At 39.4% G+C, this 19,963-nt stretch overlaps 1 non-coding gene across 1 annotated transcript; it reads right to left on the minus strand.

The window, feature by feature from the left end:
• Positions 1–3,213: 3,213 nt before the first annotated feature.
• Positions 3,214–3,320, minus strand: LOC141603990 (small nucleolar RNA R71). The gene has a single exon (XR_012525820.1). It is a non-coding gene; the product is annotated as a small nucleolar RNA R71 (small nucleolar RNA).
• Positions 3,321–19,963: the final 16,643 nt, after the last annotated feature.

Here is a 19,963-nt window from a genome sequence, read left to right on the forward strand (position 1 = left end):
GATCATTTTTTACACTTCTCTTTTGACCAAATTATCCCATCACAAAAACATAAACCCTAAAAATAATTAATAATTTTAGGGATCTATTCTCGCAAAAGAAAAGGGCATTTCTCATAGCATTTTGGGTGCAACGATTAGGAGAATATCGATTTCGATATTGTTCTTAGGCCAAATTGCTAGGACCAAAGGTTAATTCTAAATCTCTATTCTTTTGTTTATGCAATTCGTTTATGACTAGCAATTTCATATATCATAATTCGTTATAATCCGAATTTGTCTTGATGAAGTATACCGATATTTCCCACATTAGGCACTATTCAATGTCATAATCTTTTGTTATTATGCATGCCTATTCATGTCCCACTCCCACGAATTTGACCGACTTCTACGTGCTTTGAGTGCTAGTGATATTTTGCCATGAATTTATTAATTGACAATCTTTGGGTTGATGGAGTTCCTCAATAACCATTAACTTGTATTATATGCATTTAGTGTAAATTTGCATTCATTCATTCATTTAATAAATTGCATGAGAGATGAAAGGGAGGGATCTCATATTTTGATTAAGCTTTTTGAAGGAAATTGATGAAATTGGGAAGGTAGCAAATGTAAAGAAATGTTTCCTAATAATAATAATAATAATAATAATAATAATAATAATAATAATAATAATAATAATAATAATAATAATAATAATAATAATAATAATAATAATAATAATAATAATAATAATAATAATAATAATAATAATAATAATAATAATAGGTTTCCTAATTGCTTCCTAAACATATCCTACCCTTATAAATAGAAGACATAACCTAAACAATGAACCTTATTCCATCATAAACATAATAATTGATAAAGAAGAGAGCAAAGGAGATCTAAAGAGGAAAGTGAGGAAAATTGAAGCTAGAAGATCGTCACAAAGTAACTTTTAATCACCTCTTAATATACTCGCCTTAAGACGAATATAACTTGTTAATTAGACAACCGTATGACAAACTAAGACCGTTGATACGTGCCTAATGTATAGTCTTTTTAGCCTATTTCAGCACGTATTTCTATGCATTTTTATACTGTTTTTATGGTATTTTGCCCCGAATTGGCTACTTTGGTTCGTTTTGTCCATTTTGTAGAAATGAACCAAAAGTAGTGGAATCGTACTCTTTTTTCGTCCTTTTTGCATGCATTTAGAGGAGACGGGATTTTCCAGAGTGAGATACGGTGTTTGGAAGCGTCATGGCATGGATTACGAGGCATTAAGGCGCAGACTTGAGCTGAAATGAAGTCAAAGTACTCGATCGAGCTGTTTTACCACTCGATCGAGTGGTTTCCATCCCAGAATGGTCGATCGAGCACTTTATGCTCGATCCTTAACTTGCAGAAAGACCATCTACTCGATCGAGTAACTTTCTGGTCGATCGAGTAGATTTGGTTGAGGTTTTGCTCGATCGAGTGGTTTTAATCCACTCAATCGAGTGGTTTCGCTGATCATGGGCTTTAAACTGCCCGTGTGTTATTTATTTTCGTTAAACTCATTTACTTTGCTATTTAAACCTACATTAGTTAGGTTATTGGCATCAGTTTTACTTACTACTTAGCATCTATCAAAACTTTTACTGCGTACTTTTATTCTTCTCTACTGTAACTTTATTTCGGGATTGCTTTCGCTTGGAATTTGTGTTCTTTACGCCGGATTCGCATCGATTGTAATTCTTTCTCTTCCTTTATTAATAATTACTCTTTTGTTTGCTTTAATCTCTTGTTTCGTTGCACTTAATCTTTGCCCTAATTTACTTTTATGCAATTTATTGTTTATTTCATAATGTTTATTGCTGGGAATTTAATTGCTGTTAGTTTAATTAGCGACATGAGTAGCTAAACCCCTTCATGTTGGGATTAGGGGATCCGCGGTAGAAATGTGACGATGTAGTAAATGAATTAGATGAATTAGTTATGAGACCCTGTCACCATAGCAATTTAATTGTATTTATTCGACTTAGTTGAGTGCACGCTTCTATGTCATCCTTAATCTGGCTAAAATTAATCCTAGATCGAAAGATTGGACTAAATAGGCCTGCTATGAACAGTAGACTACCCTAATGAGATTGAAAGTTAAGTTCGTGGTAATTTAGGATAGAATGTGGACCGAAATGACCTTTCAACATCCGTCTCGCACATAATTCGCCTGAATCATTTACAGCTGAGTCACTGGACTACCGTAGTGAACCGAATTTCCGACATGTCCTTTCTCTCTTGATAGTTTAAACTTATTTCTCGCTTTTACTGCTCTTTACTTTATTTCTCTTCCTTCAAACCTCGTAGTTTAGCGACCAATTCAACAACTCCCATTTGTTACCTTAAGATTAGAATTAGGCAACTGATAATTGCACCGCCTCCCTGTGGATTCGATACTCGACTGCCTCTACTAAATTTTAGTTGAGACCGTTAGGTTTTATCTTTGACAGGGTACACGATAGCCATGTCAAATTTTGGCGCCGATGCCGGGGACGCAATTGTTTAAATTATTAGTTGTTTTATTTTTAGTCTTTCTTTTAGTTTAAGGGGCATCCGTTCCTTAAACTATTCTTATATTCTATTTGTAGTTTCTTCTTATGCGCATGTCACAGGGTGGTGAACTACTACCGATAAATCCTGAGATTGTGAAGACTTTGCGTGAGTTGAGGCGATCATCTAGGATATTGCCGACAGAGGAAGAGCTGAGTACTCTGTCCAGTTACTACGAGAACGCTCTGTTTGAGGAGGATCCACCTTCATCTCCTATTTCTAATTCATCAGCTGAGACCGTCCCTTCTCCGGACTTTCTAGAAATGGCCGAAGAAGCAACTATTGCCAGTCACTCTGAGCCGACAGGCTGCAAATCTCTATAAGGGATTTACATTACCTGGGGAGGCAAGAAAATTCGAGCCGAAACCGTCCTATAACAATTTGGTTGAGAGAAACCAATTCGGGGGAGCTGCAAATGAAGATGCAGCCAAGCACATGGAGACTTTCATTGATTATTTTTTTTCCATACCCCCACCAGCTGGCGTGACCCCGGATCAGATAAAAGAAACCATGTTTATTTTCTCACTCCGCGATGTTGTAAGGGAGTGGTATAGGGATATGGACCGAGCTGTTCATGGGATAACTGACTGGAATTCGCTGGCTCTGGCGTTTTACAAGAAGTACTTCTATGCCTCGAAGACTAATGCCATTAGAGCTCAGATCACGAGCTTTAAACAGGGTCCTGATGAGAACTTTCATGAGGCATGGGTCCGTTTCAAGAAGTAGGTGCGAACCATTCCGCACCATGGTTTCGAAAAGTGGAGTCTATGAAATCAGTTCTATAACGGGTTGTATGACGATCAGAGGGCTATCTTGGATGCTGCAGCCAGTGGCCGATTTGCTGAAAATATGGGAGAGACTAAGGGGTGGAAGATCATTGATGACTTAGCCACCCATAAAGCTGAGTATGGGAATTCCAGAGGGAATCAAAGGAGGAGTGCTGAATCTCCTTCTGTAGCTGCATTAGAGGCTCTCACGGCGAGATTCGATAAGTATGAGTTGGGAGGAGCCTCGAAAGGAGGAATCTACCATGTGAATGTTGTTTCAGACGGCCCTTTCATCTGTAAGAGATGTGGAGGAGAGGGGCATGTTTCAGATAATTGTCCACATTCTTATGAGTCTTGTGCTGCCTTTCAACATAACAGGCAGACAAATACCTATTATGAGCCGAACGTCCACCCCAATTTGAGGTGGAGCAGTCAAAATGTGCTCAATCCTACTCCTCCTCTGCACCAGCAGCAGCCGTATGTCCCTCCACACAAGAATCAACAAGGCTTTCAGAAGCCTCCTTCTTTCACTCCTTTTAATCAAGGTGCATCATCTTCCGGTGGGGTGAGTGAAATAAGTGAGATAAAGTCTATGTTGCAATCCATTACAAAGAAGTTTCAGCTAAGTGATCAACAGAAATATGCGTCCATTAAGGCACTTGAAACTCAAGTTGCCCAACTAGCTGCGAATCAATCCTCGAGAAAGCAGGGTCATTTACCGACTCAAAATGAGAAGAATCCACATGAGACGGTAAAGCTGATAAATTTGAGAAGCGGTCTTTCTTATGAGAGACCGGAAGTGTTGAAATCAGACCCGAGGAAGGCTAAAACTGATGGTGAACAGTGTTCTGTCGAAGAAAATAAGCTCACGGCAAAGCAGGTGCTCGATCGACTGATTACAGGTGGTCGATCGAGCAGAACTAGAGACGAAAGTGCTCGATCGAGTTAACAGGAAGAGCAGACTGGTCGATCGAGTAGTTTTTCTACTCGATCGAGTGAAGCAGAAAATGGAGTTGCTCGATCGAGTGAAAATTTCACTCGATCGACTGATATTGATGAAGAAACTGCTTGATCGAATGAGGAATTTGGTCGATCGAGTAGTTTTGATGACGGGAAGCTTATTCGAGAGCCTGCTAGTGCTCGATTAAGCGAGGAATCACCGGAAAGACATCGTTCGAGAGGTAAGAAGCGTCCAAAGGATACAGAACTTGCACCGGAAGATACATTGGAAGCGATAAACAAGGGACTCGAGATACCCATCACGGTTCCCTTCCCGAGGTGGCTGCGGAATACAAAGGCCAATCAACAATTCGGCAAATTTGTCGAACTTTTGAAAAGCTTGGAAGTCACTGTGCCGTTCACTGAATTGCTGACAAAGGTACCCTCTTTTCTTAAGTTTATGAAATAAATTTTATCGCGTAAGAGGACTATTAGTGATAGTGAGACCGTAGCTTTGACTGAGGTGGGGTCAGCCCTATTTCAAAATAAGTTACCTCCTAAGCAGTCAGATCCGGGTAGTTTTTCGATCCCTTGTCATATCGGTATTCATTTGATTGATAACGCGTTATGCGATCTAGGCGCTAGCGTGAGTGTCTTACCGTTATCTCTAGCTAAGAGATTTGGTTTGACAAAGCTGAGTTGCACCAACATGACTGTCCAGATGGCCGACCGTAGTTTATCACGACCATTAGGTGTAGTAGAAGACGTACCTGTCCAGATCGGGAAGTTCTTTATTCCCGTTGATTTTGTTGTCTTAGACATCCCCGAAGATGCACACACCCCTATCATTTTAGGGAGACCATTTTTGTCTCATCGCCCGTGCGATTATAGACGTCGGGGGAAGACTTTGACTTTTCGGGTAGGGGACGAGGAGCCGATTTTTCATCAGTCTAAGTTCCGGAGAGCTCGCATGCAAGCCCAGCCTTGCAATGCTCTCTCTTCTATTGATCCTATTATTGACACTCCAGATGAAAATTTGGAGAATTGTGCTGCTATTGTTACCCCTCCGCCTCAGACTGAGAGCAAAAAGGAGGAAAGTTCGTCTGTTTTCCTTGCTGCAAGTACAAATGAAAGCAATGAAGGAGCTATCAAAGGAAATGGTGCAATTAAAGTCGATCAGATTGGAAATGATGACGCTACAGCTGGTGATAAAGGAGCAAGGACGAGGAAGGTTCGTGCTTATGTGGATGCGAACTACTCCCCTCCTACCGTTTCAAATGATAATTCATGCTCATGGAAGTTGAAGAGGACAGTCAATGTTGCTGAGATGACGTCCTCCAGTCAGGAGCCCCCCGAGGGGCTACTTAATTGCATTGGAAATTGAACGGGGAAATGCCCCGTGTAACACTTTGTAATAGATAATTTTTGAATTCTACTCGATCGAGCGACTGGAGCATAAAAGTGCTCGATCGAGTGAAAATGAATAGGACGCAGGGAGTTTTCTACCTTAAACTCTTTCTTTTTGTTTCCTTATTCATTCATCCCCTATTTTCGTCATCCCAACCCTTATTGCGATCAAACTCACCCCAAATCCCCATATTTTCTTGCCCGATCTCCAATCCGCCACCTACAAACTCTTGCTTGCGGTTTAATCTTTCAAAACCCCTTAATTTCCCCCTTGATTGTGCTCATTTTCACGGTTTTTAAGAAGGGTTAGGGTTTGCGGTTTTTAGCTCGAAAAATCGCCTATTTCTCTTGTTCTTTGAAGATTAATTGCTTATTCTAGGTTCATTGCCATCAAGCAAGTGATTTCTATAACCTCTTTGCATTTTAATTTCGATTATTTCGAATTTTATGAGGAAAATTGGTATTAGGGCTCGAAATCCATCTTAGTCGAATTTTTCGACTTGATTGTGTTTGTATGCCCTTAATTATCTTGCTTGATGATCATAATTCCCTTTCCTTGCTGTTTTTGCATGCTTAATTCGAATTCTACATGAAATTTTTGCGATTTGGACTCAGGATAGTCGAAAATTTTGACTGTCAGATGGGTTTTTGCTGCTGTCATTTGTATAAGCTAGCTTCCTTGTTGCGATAATGCTGCTGTTTGTAGAATGTTTAACATGCCTTACATGCTTCCATTCAAATGTGCGCAAATTTTTGCGATTAGGGCTGCCTCACTCGAAATTTTGACTGAGAGACAGGTTCACATGCTCCTTTGCCATACTTAACCTCAGTTGACACTTACATGCTCTTCTTGTTGACTGATATGCCCCACCCTTATCGCCATTTCATGCTGCTATTCAAACTTTTTTTTGAGGATTATTGGGTCTTATGTGATGTAAAGTCAAATCTTTCGACTTGTAGGGGACTCACATGCTGCCACATGCTCGTTTTACGTGCTGTTTTAGCCACGGTTAGCAGTTGTTTTCTTATCATGCCCCTTACCCTCTGCTACAGGATGGAGTCTAGTTCTCTCCCTTCTACCAGCTCCACCTCTAGTCCGTCTTTGAGTGAGACAGTGGCCCCTGCTGTTGCCACTGCCTCCGCGTTAGTCACCACTGCAGCCCCAGTGTTTCTAGTTTCAGCTGCAGGGACAGTTTTTGCCCTAGCTAGCTCAGCTGCTAGCCCAGTTCAGGCTGCCACTTCCTTTACGGTCACCTCCACAGCTAGCACTGCTGCTAGTTCTTCTTCAGTGGTGACCACAGCAGCCCCTACTCCTACACCAGCCACTGCTTTTACTCCTGTGGCAGACTCGCCAGCAGTCGCAGCTGCTTTTAGAGCAACCCTGGTCCCACACACCGTCTTTGGACGGGCTACTACTTCGGGTTCCAGAGGCCGGGGTCGTAGACAGTCTCGTTCTACGCCAGCTCCAGTCACCTCTCCTTCTGCTGCTTCTACTTCAATCGCCGCCGCTTTTTACAGCACGGTCACGGTCCGAGGTGACACTTCCCTCGACCCTCACCCAGACTATCCACAGGTACATTTTGTTAATGCTTTACATCGCAAGAAATTTTATAACCTGCTAGGCTGTGTACATGTTCCTTCCCGATTTCTAGAGGAATCGGCGCTTACGAGACTCGGCATTTATGAGTCGATCTGTACTTTACTACGGGGCACGGGGATGGTCGGACTCATCACTATGAGGGGCCGTACCTTTTTAGAGCCGAGCCTTGAGTTTCTCTCGCTCTTTTACCTTCTCCCGGGGCATATGAGGCGACCCCGATAATCTTTCGAGTGTCTTTCGGTTGTTTAACCGGACTTTTCGAAGGACCTTAGGGAGTTTGGTAGGTTACTTGACCTTTCCTCTACGGGCTTGACCGCTGCCCCGAGGAAGGTCTACCGTCAGCTTTGGCGGTGTCTGGCCCGGACCACTTTTAGGGAGCGAAAGCTCCATCAGTCCACCTACCCCCGTCCGTGTTTTCCTTAGGCGATGGGGAGCACTATCTTCGGCCGAAAGGAGCCGAAAAACATGACCAAAGACCGACCTCTCCATCGGGCGGTTACCTAAACATCGATGCGAGGGTCCTTTCACCCTCAACATAGCCTACTTGACCGCCCAAGACCTTGAGCCGTGGGTGAAGGAGACGGGAACCATTGCCTGCAATGGCATAGCCACCATTCTTGCCCGTCGCCTTTTCCCCGTTTGGCCTCGTGACTTGCAGTACCTCACTGGAGAGAGACTACTGAGTCTGGACGCCATGCTCTCTCAGCATTGGCTTACCCCAGACTACCAGACTTGGAAGATAGACGGCTCCTTGTCTGTTGACTTACCTTGTGAGACTCTCCCCCGTCTTGAGCCCTTGCCCACTGTTGCAAAGGGCCACCGTCTGCCACCACTGCCTGACTTTCACCTTCCACTCCGACCTACTCCCACTGCACCCGCCGCCAAGAAGCGGCGACTTGAGACCGGAGAGGGGTCTACACCTTTAGGAAGTGCCCAGCCTTCCACGACTACTCCCAATCCGACCCCTACTCCCACTACTACTACCACTCCTACTCCACCTCCCACTGACCAGACACAGACTGAGCCGGTCTTACCGGCTACTTTCGTACCACCTCCTCCTTTTGTGGCGCCCGCGGTCCTGGACCAAGGGGGCGCCGTTTACGGTTTGTTGCTTGTGGTTGCAGCGCGTCAGGCTCGTATGGAGAGGGACATGGCTCTTGCCTTACACCCTATGTACGAGTACCACTTGCGGCGACACAGACCGATCCCGGAGGGTTGGCCACACCCTTCCTTCTTCCGGTACCCACCTGAGGGGTACCCTGTGTCCGAGGAAGAGGAGGACGAGGACCCAGAGGTGGCAGTGGAGAGAGCCCGCGCTGAGGAGCGGAGGAGGAGAGAGGAGGAGAGAGATCCGGAGTACAGGGCGGAGGTTGTCCGTGACAGTAGTGACGACGATGACGAGTAGCTACTGGTCTACTCACTTCCCCAGTTTTCTGGCTGGTTTGGGGAAGTTCGTATTTTGTATGTATCTCTTACTCTTTTATTTTGTCTCCTTTATTTTATTGTTTTTATTTTGTTGGTTGTATATTCCGTTCCCCGTATATATCTCTTTGGTGTATCTTTGGAGGACAACGAGGGCGTTGTCCGTTTTGGTTTGAGGAGGGTATTGCATCCTTTTGAGTCTGCATTTGCATTTGTTTTTGCATTCACGTTTATTTTTCAGCTTTGCATTGTTGTTTATTCTCAATTAGAAATCAAAAAAAAAAAAAATTAGAAAAATTTCAAAAATCAAAACAATTTCACGTTTATTTTTGCATATAGGTTGAGTCGGAACGGTAGATTTCCATGATGATAATGCACTATAACTTGTCATTTTGCTTGAGCCTTGAACTTTTATTGATAGTTATTAGCTTTGTCATACGCATAGTCTACGAGTTTCTGTTCAAATATAGCTGACTGTTTAGACTTGACCTGATAAATTGGCAAACTACTTGAAAATTTCTGAGTTTTAGAGCTTTACAACTGGTGACATTCATGACCAGTTTACATAGGAATTGAGAGTAGTACTCCTTGCATAGCATGTTTATCATTTTTGCACTTTTATGACATTCAATTTCGAGTCAAATGCACATATTCGGGTTTGTGGTTGGTGTCACATGCAGGGAGGTGCTTGCAGATTTCCCTTTCCCTATATTTTTCACCCATTTAGCTCCACATAAGCCAGATTTGCCCTTTTTGACCCATTAGCTACAATCCAAATTAAGTCTGCCTAGTCAAGCTAGTTAGTATGTTCTTTTGGGTATGAGTTTTATGGTTGCATTTTTGGCCCGTATTTCTTTGATTGGGGTTGTTGGAAAATTGAGGAAGGAAGAAGGAAAAAAAAAAGAATTGAAAAAGAAAAAAAAAGAAAAAAAAATTGAAAAAGAAAGAGCTGGACGTGAATCAGGAAGAAAGAAGAAAAAAAGAGTTTGAAAAAGTTTGATTTATTTGATTTGGTTCATTTAGACGGTGTTAAAAAAGGGAATTTTGTGACTGTCTGACTCCTTCATTCTTATTCTATATTTTTGAGGAGATTGTGTTTGAGTTTAGTGAGCTTTGTGCCAATTGAAGGACACTTGTACTTAGTTTTTCAGTCAGTTGAGATTCGGATGGTTTCATTATGGTCCTGTTAGGAACTAGCTTGACGCTTTTACCTCCACATTTCCATAACATGTTTTGCCTTTTCTCACCTGAACCTCACTATTCCCAAATTATTTGTAAGCCCTCGGCTGTGACGGACATTATTGGTTGGAGTGTGTGCATTAGTACTTGAATTGTCTTTCATTTTTGTTGCATGCATGCTATGTAGGTCGCAGTTAGGTGAGTGACTGTCTTTTCTTCTCTCTTTTACATATAACATTCACCCTTTGCTTCACGAGAGAAGAGTGACCACGAGAGAGTCCGATTTTGTTGGTCTTGCAAGGTCGATAGGTTGGCTATATTTCTGAACAGCTTATAACTCGTTTGCGTATTGACTCCTTAGCTTTAACTATTAGTTTTTGTTGCATTAAATTGGTTCAAGTGGACAAGTTAAGCTAGCTCTGAGTTACCATTTCCGTTCCATTAGGTTGTGTATAGTTTTGAGTTTACTCGAGGGCGAGTAAAGGTTTGGTTTGGGGAGATTTGATACGTGCCTAATGTATAGTCTTTTTAGCCTATTTCAGCACGTATTTCTATGCATTTTTATACTGTTTTTATGGTATTTTGCCCCGAATTGGCTACTTTGGTTCGTTTTGTCCATTTTGTAGAAATGAACGCGAAAGTAGTGGAATCGTACTCTTTTTTCGTCCTTTTTGCATGCATTTAGAGGAGACGGGATTTTCCAGAGTGAGATATGGTGTTTGGAAGCGTCATGGCACGGATTACGAGGCATTAAGGCGCGGACTTGAGCTGAAATGAAGTCAAAGTACTCGATCGAGTGGTTTCTGCATCCCAGAATGGTCGATCGAGCACTTTATACTCGATCCTTTACTTGCAGAAAGACCATCTACTCGATCGAGTAACTTTCTGGTCGATCGAGTAGATTTGGTTGAGGTTTTGCTCGATCGAGTGGTTTTAATCCACTCGATCGAGTGGTTTCGCTGATCATGGCCTTTAAAAAGCCCATGTGTTATTTATTTTCGTTAAACTCATTTACTTTGCTATTTAAACCTACATTAGTTAGGTTATTGGCATCAGTTTTACTTACTACTTAGCATCTATCAAAACTTTTACTGCGTACTTTTATTCTTCTCTACTGTAACTTTATTTCAGGATTGCTTTCGCTTGGAATTTGTGTTCTTTACGCCGGATTCGCATCGATTGTAATTCTTTCTCTTCCTTTATTAATAATTACTCTTTTGTTTGCTTTAATCTCTTGTTTCGTTGCATTTAATCTTTGCCCTAATTTACTTTTATGCAATTTATTGTTTATTTTATAATGTTTATTGCTGGGAATTTAATTGCTGTTAGTTTAATAAGCGACATGAGTAGCTAAACCCCTTCATGTTGGGATTAGGGGATCTGCGGTAGAAATGTGACGATGTAGTAAATGAATTAGATGAATTAGTTGTGAGACCCTGTCACCATAGCAATTTAATTGTATTTATTCGACTTAGTTGAGTGCACGCTTCTATGTCATCCTTTAATCTGGCTAAAATTTATCCTAGATCGAAAGATTGGACTAAATAGGCCTGCTATGAACAGTAGACTACCCTAATGAGAATGAAAGTTAAGTTAGTGGTAATTTAGGATAGAAAGTGGACCGAAAGGACCTTTCAACATCCGTCTCGCACATAATTCGCCTGAATCATTTACAGCTAAGTCACTGGACTACCGTAGTGAACCGAATTCCCGACATGTCCCTTCTCTCTTGATAGTTTAAACTTATTTCTCGCTTTTACTGCTCTTTACTTTATTTCTCTTCCTTCAAACCTCGTAGTTTAGCGACCAATTCAACAACTCCCATTTGTTACCTTAAGATTAAAGGAAACTGATAATTGCACCGCCTCCCTGTGGATTCGATACTCGACTGCCTCTACTACATTTTAGTTGAGACCGTTAGGTTTTATCTTTGACAGGGTACACGATATCCGTGTCAACCGTCACCTTGACCGTGGGACACCAGGGAGTGACTATGACCTATCGTTGACCACCGTTGACCGACGGGAAAGGGGGATATTATTAGGGTTTTTCGTTGGTGGTTGGATGTGTTTGTGTCGTGGGTTATATGGGTTTTGACCCTTATTTCGAGTGACCCAGACCTGACCGGGGTTAGGGGTGGTACCGGGGTGATGAGTCGAGTCTAGTGGTGGCTATAGGGTGGTCGTAGGTGGTGTTTTGCGGCGGTGGCGGCTGGAAACACGCAAAACAGGGGAGAGTTGATTGTTGTTGTTGCTGGAGGTTTTAGGGGTTGTTGTGGTAACGGTGTTTGGTCGAGGGGAAGGAGGGACCACCCCTGGAACCACCGTGGGTTATTGGTGGCAACGGTGGTGGCCAGAGGTGGTGTGGTTGGTGTAGATGAGGGTGTCGGGTTTTCGGTATGGGTTGTGTTTGTGGTAGGTTGCTAGGACGTGAGTTTGTGTCTGCTAGAGGCGGTTGTAGAGAGTGTTTGGGGCATGGTTGGGTGGCTAGCAGGGGAGGCACCTGGTGTTTAATGGCGGCAGACCCGGTGGTTGTCGGGTTTGGGTTTTGTGGGTTGTTTGTTTGGTGTTCTCACAAGTGGTATTAGATGGGGTGTTATTGTGGTGGTTACACTCGTCTTAAGACGAGTTTTACAGGTGGCTTGGCAGATTTTTAGGCTGACCGATTGTGGTGGTGTGTGCTAGGTAGTGGCGGTGCCTCGGTGGGTTGGTCGGTTGGTGGTTGGTGTGGCGTTTGGGCTTAGTATACACGGGTTGTGGGGTTGCGTTGTTTACATGATTGGCGTGGGTATATTATGGAGTTTGTCATGGCACGTGAAATTCTAAACATTATTTTAATGGTTGTTTGTTGATGATTATTAGATGGTTTGACCATTGACCCGGTTGGTTTGATTTGAGTCGAGTTTATACTTATTATTAAGTTACATAATAATATAATTAATATAACTAGTTTTATAATTAGTTTAATTTATTTATAATAAGTGAATCGAGTAATTAGTAATTAAATTATAAATATTATTATTAGGTGACGGCTTTGTTAAGGAGCATTGCTTATTGGATTCGCTTTGCTAATTACTTGGATTTGCTTTGCATTAATTGGATTCGCTTATATATCAGGTAGGGATAAATCCTACTCAACTTTTACTCGATAATGTATGTTGGATGGTTTGTATTAAAGTGAATTGATCGTATGTGAATTGTGTTGGTTGATATAAACGTAATTGTTAGAAGGGAGATTTATATTGCATACGTTGGTTAATCATATCATAACTGTTGGAAGGGAGAATTACATTGTATATGTTGGTGATTGTGGTGGAGTATTGTTGTAGTATTAACAGATTTATTCTGGCAGACATTACTTATAGTAATGTGGAGTGGTTGAACAGATTTATTCTGGCAGACGATATTTTATCGTATTTACTCGAGGCAGGCCCAGATTGGTCTGCAGGCCATCTGGTGGATATTACTCAACTATATGTTGAGGCAGACATTACCTTTTGGTAATGTAGTTTGTGTTTACTCACCTTCGGGTTGAGGCTGCCCCGGCCAGGGATTGGCGGGATGATTAGTGTAACGAGTAGTAAAAGAAGGAGCACGTTGTCAGGAAGTTGTGCAATGAAAAAGGAAATTGGATTATTTATCGTATGTTTTTGTTGTTAGTATTTATTCCTACTCTACCTCACGGTTGACTGTGTATTCGTGAACACCTGCGGTGAACCATAATGGGGAGCAGATTTGACAGGTACTAAAGATTAGCTGACTTGGGAGCTTATGGGAATGCGTGAGGACTTGGACAACCTACCTAGAAGTCTAGACCACATAGAAAGTTTTATCACTTTATTTATTTCCGCTGCGAGTTATAATTATTTTATATTAAGTTTTAGTTGATTAATTTGTAATAAACATGTAATCGTTAATGTTTTAATTTAAAGTACTTTGGTGAGTTGGACTTTGTTATTCACTGCCTCGGGAAACCGAGATGGTAACAGTTCTATTTACTTGGGAATGTCTAGCTAAAGGCTCCTAAGTAAATGGGGGCGTTACAAAGTGGTATCAGAGCAAAACGATCCTCAGGCCTAACCAATGAACAAATAATGAATATTGGAAGTGTCTAATAAAATAAACCCGGGTAGAAACTGTTAGGTGCCCCCTTAAGCTTGGGATGAGTTGGGGGCCCCCTCACACCAAACTTCTGGCCCTTTCAGTTTTGAACCGGTTCCCTTGAGAGATATTACAGAGTGGGGTAATTTAAAATGAATATTGTTTATTTTGTCGTAGGAGTTTTGGTTGCCTTGTTTGAATATTGTTCTCATTGATGACTGACGTTACGGGACGTAACCTTGATTTTAAGGAGAATGGAATGGGTGAAATGAAAATTTGATGTTGAATTGTTTTGATCATGAGCATGAAAGTAATTACAAATTGATATTGATTATGTGGTTGGACGTTGTGTGATAGTAGAATCATGTCTAGTGATATGCAGTTGTGTGAATCCCAAAGCCATGTTATTTAAAATATATTATGAAATGATTAAGCGTGTGATATGAATGCTTTAGAATATATACTAGTCGTGTATGAAAGCTTATTGACCAAGTTGTGTTGATATAGGAGTAGGAGGGTGTTAATGAGGGCTTGTGACCTAGTAGAAAGGAACCTAGAGCTGAACTTTATTCCGTCAGATTTTACCCCTATTTTATTTAGTTGTCATTTGACCTCCATTTATCATAAAAGGTTGAAATATTTAGAAGTGATAACCCAGTGAGTTATCTCACCAATGCCGTTGGTCTCATGTTTAAAGGTTTTACGGTTTGGGAGAAATAAATAATTTAGTGGACAGTGGTCAGAATGTTCCTGTACAGTTATGTTTTCGACAAACAATTTTGTAAAATTTCTCATTTAATACCTACTTAATTTTTTTTGCTTAATTCTAACTCCACTGTTTAAAAGACTCAAATATGTTTCTAAATTGATGAGGCACGTTGCAAGGTAAATTTTTGATAATTAATAGTGATTTTTACAATTTGACCCAAGTTTTTGACAAATTGCTGATCAGTTTCTGTTTCAACCCACTGAATTGTAAAAATCTTTATAAAATGATTATTCGAGATTTGGGCTTAATTCTTTGTCTCATAATTTGAAAAAACTCTTTATATTTTCTGGAAAGTGTAAAAACTCAATATAGAATATAACGGTTATTTAATGGTGATTTTTGAAAGTTCTGACTTGACTTTGATTTTCGAAAAACGCGAGTTTTACCAAAAGTTTAATATAAATGATTTGTCAATTCTTAATCTGTGATAATTGGGAGGTGGGGATGATGATAGGAGGACCTAAAGGAGGGGTGAGAAAGTATAGAATTGACCGCACCAAGTATTGGGGGAAATAGGAATGCAGGACAATGAAGTACCCAGAGGAGCTACAACAATAGGCAAGGCAATGGGGCAATCAAAGTAATGATGGAAAGACTTTTGGTACAGCTAGTACGGTACAAGGGAGTGGGGAGAAGGGTAACTAATTTACTGAGTGGATTAGAGTCTTAAAATTTATATAAGTATTTAAGTTGTCCGTAGCTTAATAAAGTAATAGTAGTTCCGAAACATCGGGACGAAGTTTATTTTTAGGAGGGTAGAATATGACACCTCATGTTTTAAGTTTATTTTGTGATACATTTTGATAAGTATGATTTGGTTTGATAATGATTAAGTAAGTTAATTATGTTGCAATGATCATTAGTTGGAATGAGGCTCAATTGTGCGGATGTTTATAAATGTTGTTTTAGTAGTATGGGCGAACTTCGGGACGAAGTTCATTTTAAAGGGGGAAGACTGTAATACCCCATAAAGTAGTAGTAATTTATGAGAATAATTTATGTAATTTAAATAATTAATTAATGGCATTTCTGATAATAATTGTAAATAAGACATTAATTAAATAATAAAGCAAGTAAGTGAGTTGGGAATTGAACTTAAAGTCAGATGATCCTTGGATTGTGTGAAATAGTTATGGGCTGATTATATTAGGCCTATTATGAGTAGTGGTTGGGATTTAAAGCGGGATTTAATAATAAAATAATAAGTATAATAATAATATTAATAATAATAATAATAATAATAATAATAATAATAATAATAATAATAATAATAATAATAATAATAATAATAATAATAATAATAATAATAATAATAATAATAATAATAATAATAATAATAATAATAATAATAATAATAATAATAATAATAATAATAATAATAATAATAATAATAGTGATGATAATAGTGATGATAATAGTGATGATAATAATAATGATGATAATAATAATAATAATAATAATAATAATAATAATAATAATAATAATAATAATAATAATAATAATAATAATAATAATAATAATAATAATAATAATAATAATAATAATAATAATAATAATAATAATAATAATAATAATAATAATAATAATAATAATAATAATAATAATAATAATAATAATAATAATAATAATAATAATAATAATAATAATAATAATAATAATAATAATAATAATAATAATAATAATAATAATAATAATAATAATAATAATAATAATAATAATAATAATAATAAACTAATAATGTAAACTTTTATGATTCTTTTAATGAAAGCTGCGCTTATTATAAAAAAAAAAAAATAATAATAATAATAATAATAATAGGTTTCCTAATTCCTTCCTAAACATATCCTACCCTTATAAATAGAAGACATAACCTAAATAATGAACCTTATTCCATCATAAGCATAATAATTGATAAAGAAGAGGGCAAAGGAGATCTAAAGAGGAAAGTGAGGAAAATTATGGCTAGAAGATCATCACAAGGTAACTTTTAATCACCTCTTAATATACTCGCATTAAGACGAATATAACTTGTAAATTAGACAACCGTATGACAAACTAAGACCGTCATCTTGACCGTGGGACACCAGGGAGTGACTATAACCTATCGTTGACCACCGTTGACCGGCGGGAAGGGGGATATTATTAGGGTTTTTCGTTAGTGGTTTGATGATTTTGTGTCGTGGGTTATATGGGTTTTGACCCTTATTTCGAGTGACCCAGACCTGACCGAGGTTAGGGTTGGTACCGGGGTGGTGAGTCGAGTCTAGTGGTGGTTATAGGGTGGTCGTAGGTGGTGTTTTGCAGCAGTGGCGGCTGGAAACACGTAAAACAGGGGAGAGTTGATTGTTGTTGTTGCTGGCGGATTTAGGGGTTGTTGTGGTGACGGTGTTTGGTCAAGGGGATGGAGGGACCACCCCTGGAACCACCGTGGGTCATTGGTGGCAACGGTTGTGGCCAGAGGTGGTGTGGTTGGTGTAGATGAGGGTGTCGGGTGTCGGGTTTTCGGTATGGGTCGTGTTTCTGGTAGGTTGCTAGGACGTGAGTTTGTGGCTGCTAGAGGCGGTTGTAGAGAGTGTTTGGGGCATGGTTGAGTGGCTGGCAGGGGAGGCACATGGTGTTTAATGGCGGTAGACCCGGTGGTTGTCGGGTTTGGGTTTTGTGGGTTGTTTGTTTGGTGTTCTCACGGGTGGTATTAGATGGGGTGTTATTGTGGTGGTTACACTCGTCTTAAGACGAGTTTTACAGGTGGCTTGGTAGGTTTTTAGGCTGACCGATTGTGGTGGTGTGTGCTAGGTAGTGGCGGTGCCTCGATGGGTTGCTCGGTTGGTTGTTGGTGTGGCGTTTGGGCTTAGTATACACGGGTTGTGGGGATGCGTTGTTTACATGATTGGCGTGGGTATATTATGGAGTTTGTCATGGCACGTGAAATTCTAAACATTATTTTAATGTTTGTTTGTTGATGATTATTAGACGGTTTGACCACGGACCCGGTTGGTTTGATTTGAGTCGAGTTTATACTTATTATTAAGTTACATAATAATATAATTAATACAACTAGTTTTATAATTAGTTTAATTTATTTATAATAAGTGAATCGAGTAATTAGTAATTAAATTATAAATATTATTATTAGGTGACGGATTTGTTAAGGAGGATTGCTTATTGGATTCGCTTTGCTAATTACTTGGATTTGATTTGCATTAATTGGAATCGCTTATATATCAGGTAGGGATAAATCCTACTCAACTTTTACTCGATAATGTTTGTTGGATGGTTTGTATTAAAGTGAATTGATCGTATGTGAATTGTGTTGGTTGATATAAACGTACTTGTTGGAAGGGAGAATTATATTGCATATGTTGGTTAATCATATCGTAACTGTTGGAAGGGAGAATTACATTGTATATGTTGGTGATTGTGGTGGAGTATTGTTGTAGTATTAACAGATTTATTCTGGCAGACATTACTTATAGTAATGTGGAGTGGTTGAACAGATTTATTCTGGCAGACGATATTTTATCGTATTTACTCGAGGCAGGCCCAGATTGGTCTGCAGGCCATCTGGTGGATATTACTCAACTATATGTTGAGGCAGACATTACCTTTTGGTAATGTAGTTTGTGTTTACTCACCTTTGGGTTGAGGCTGCCCCGGCCAGGGATTGGCGGGATGATTAGTGTAACGAGTAGTAAAAGAAGGAGCACGTTGTCAGGGAGTTGTGCAATGAAAAAGGAAATTGGATTATTTACCGTATGTTTTTGTTGTTAGTATTTATTCCTACTCTACCTCACGGTTGACTGTGTATTCGTGAACACCTGCGGTGAACCATAATGGGGAGCAGATTTGACAGGTACTAAAGATTAGCTGACTTGGGAGCTTATGGGAATGCGTGAGGACTTGGACAACCTACCTAGAAGTCTAGACCACATAGAAAGTTTTATCACTTTATTTATTTCCGCTGCGAGTTGTAATTATTTTATATTAAGTTTTAGTTGATTAATTTGTAATAAACATGTAATCGTTAATGTTTTAATTTAAAGTACTTTGGTGAGTTGGACTTTGTTATTCACTGCCTCGGGAAACCGAGATGGTAACAGTTCTATTTACTTGGGAATGTCTAGCTAAAGGCTCCTAAGTAAATGGGGGCGTTACAAAGTGGTATCAGAGCAAAACGATCCTCAGGCCTAACCAATGAACAAATAATGAATATAGGAAGTGTCTAATAAAATAAACCGGGTAGAAATGTTAGGTGCCCCCTTAAGCTTGGGATGAGTTGGGGGCCCCCTCACACCAAACAAACTGGCCCTTTCGGTTTTGAACCGGTTCCCTTGAGAGATATTACAGAGTGGGGTAATTTAAAATGAATATTGTTTATTTTGTCGTAGGAGTTTTGGTTGCCTTGTTTGAATATTGTTCTCATTGATGACTGACGTTACGGGACGTAACCTTGATTTTAAGGAGAATGGAATGGGTGAAATGAAAATTTGATGTTGAATTGTTTTGATCATGAGCATGAAAGTAATTACAAATTGATATTGATTATGTGGTTGGACGTTGTGTGATAGTAGAATCATGTCTAGTGATATGCGGTTGTGTGAATCCCAAAGCCATGTTATTTAAAATATATTATGAAATGATTAAGCGTGTGATATGAATGCTTTAGAATATATACTAGTCGTGTATGAAAGTTTATTGACCAAGTTGTGTTGATATAGGAGTAGGAGGGTGTTAATGAGGGCTTGTGACCTAGTAGAAAGGAACCTAGAGCTGAACTTTATTCCGTCAGATTTTACCCCTATTTTATTTAGTTGTCATTTGACCTCCATTTATCATAAAAGGTTGAAATATTTAGAAGTGATAACCCAGTGAGTTATCTCACCAATGCCGTTGGTCTCATGTTTAAAGGTTTTACGGTTTGGGAGAAATAAATAATTTAGTGGACAGTGGTCAGAATGTTCCTGTACAGTTATGTTTTCGACAAACAATTTTGTAAAATTTCTCATTTAATACCTACTTAATTTTTTTGCTTAATTACAACTCCACTGTTTAAAAGACTCAAATATGTTTCTAAATTGATCAGGCACGTTGCAAGGTAAATTTTTGATAATTAATAGTGATTTTTACAATTTGACCCAAGTTTTTGACAAATTGCTGATCAGTTTCTGTTTCAACCCACTGAATTGTAAAAATCTTTATAAAATGATTATTCGAG

The sequence above is a fragment of the Silene latifolia genome, chromosome 9 (assembly GCF_048544455.1).
Source record: "Silene latifolia isolate original U9 population chromosome 9, ASM4854445v1, whole genome shotgun sequence".
Taxonomy (NCBI): domain Eukaryota; kingdom Viridiplantae; phylum Streptophyta; class Magnoliopsida; order Caryophyllales; family Caryophyllaceae; genus Silene; species Silene latifolia.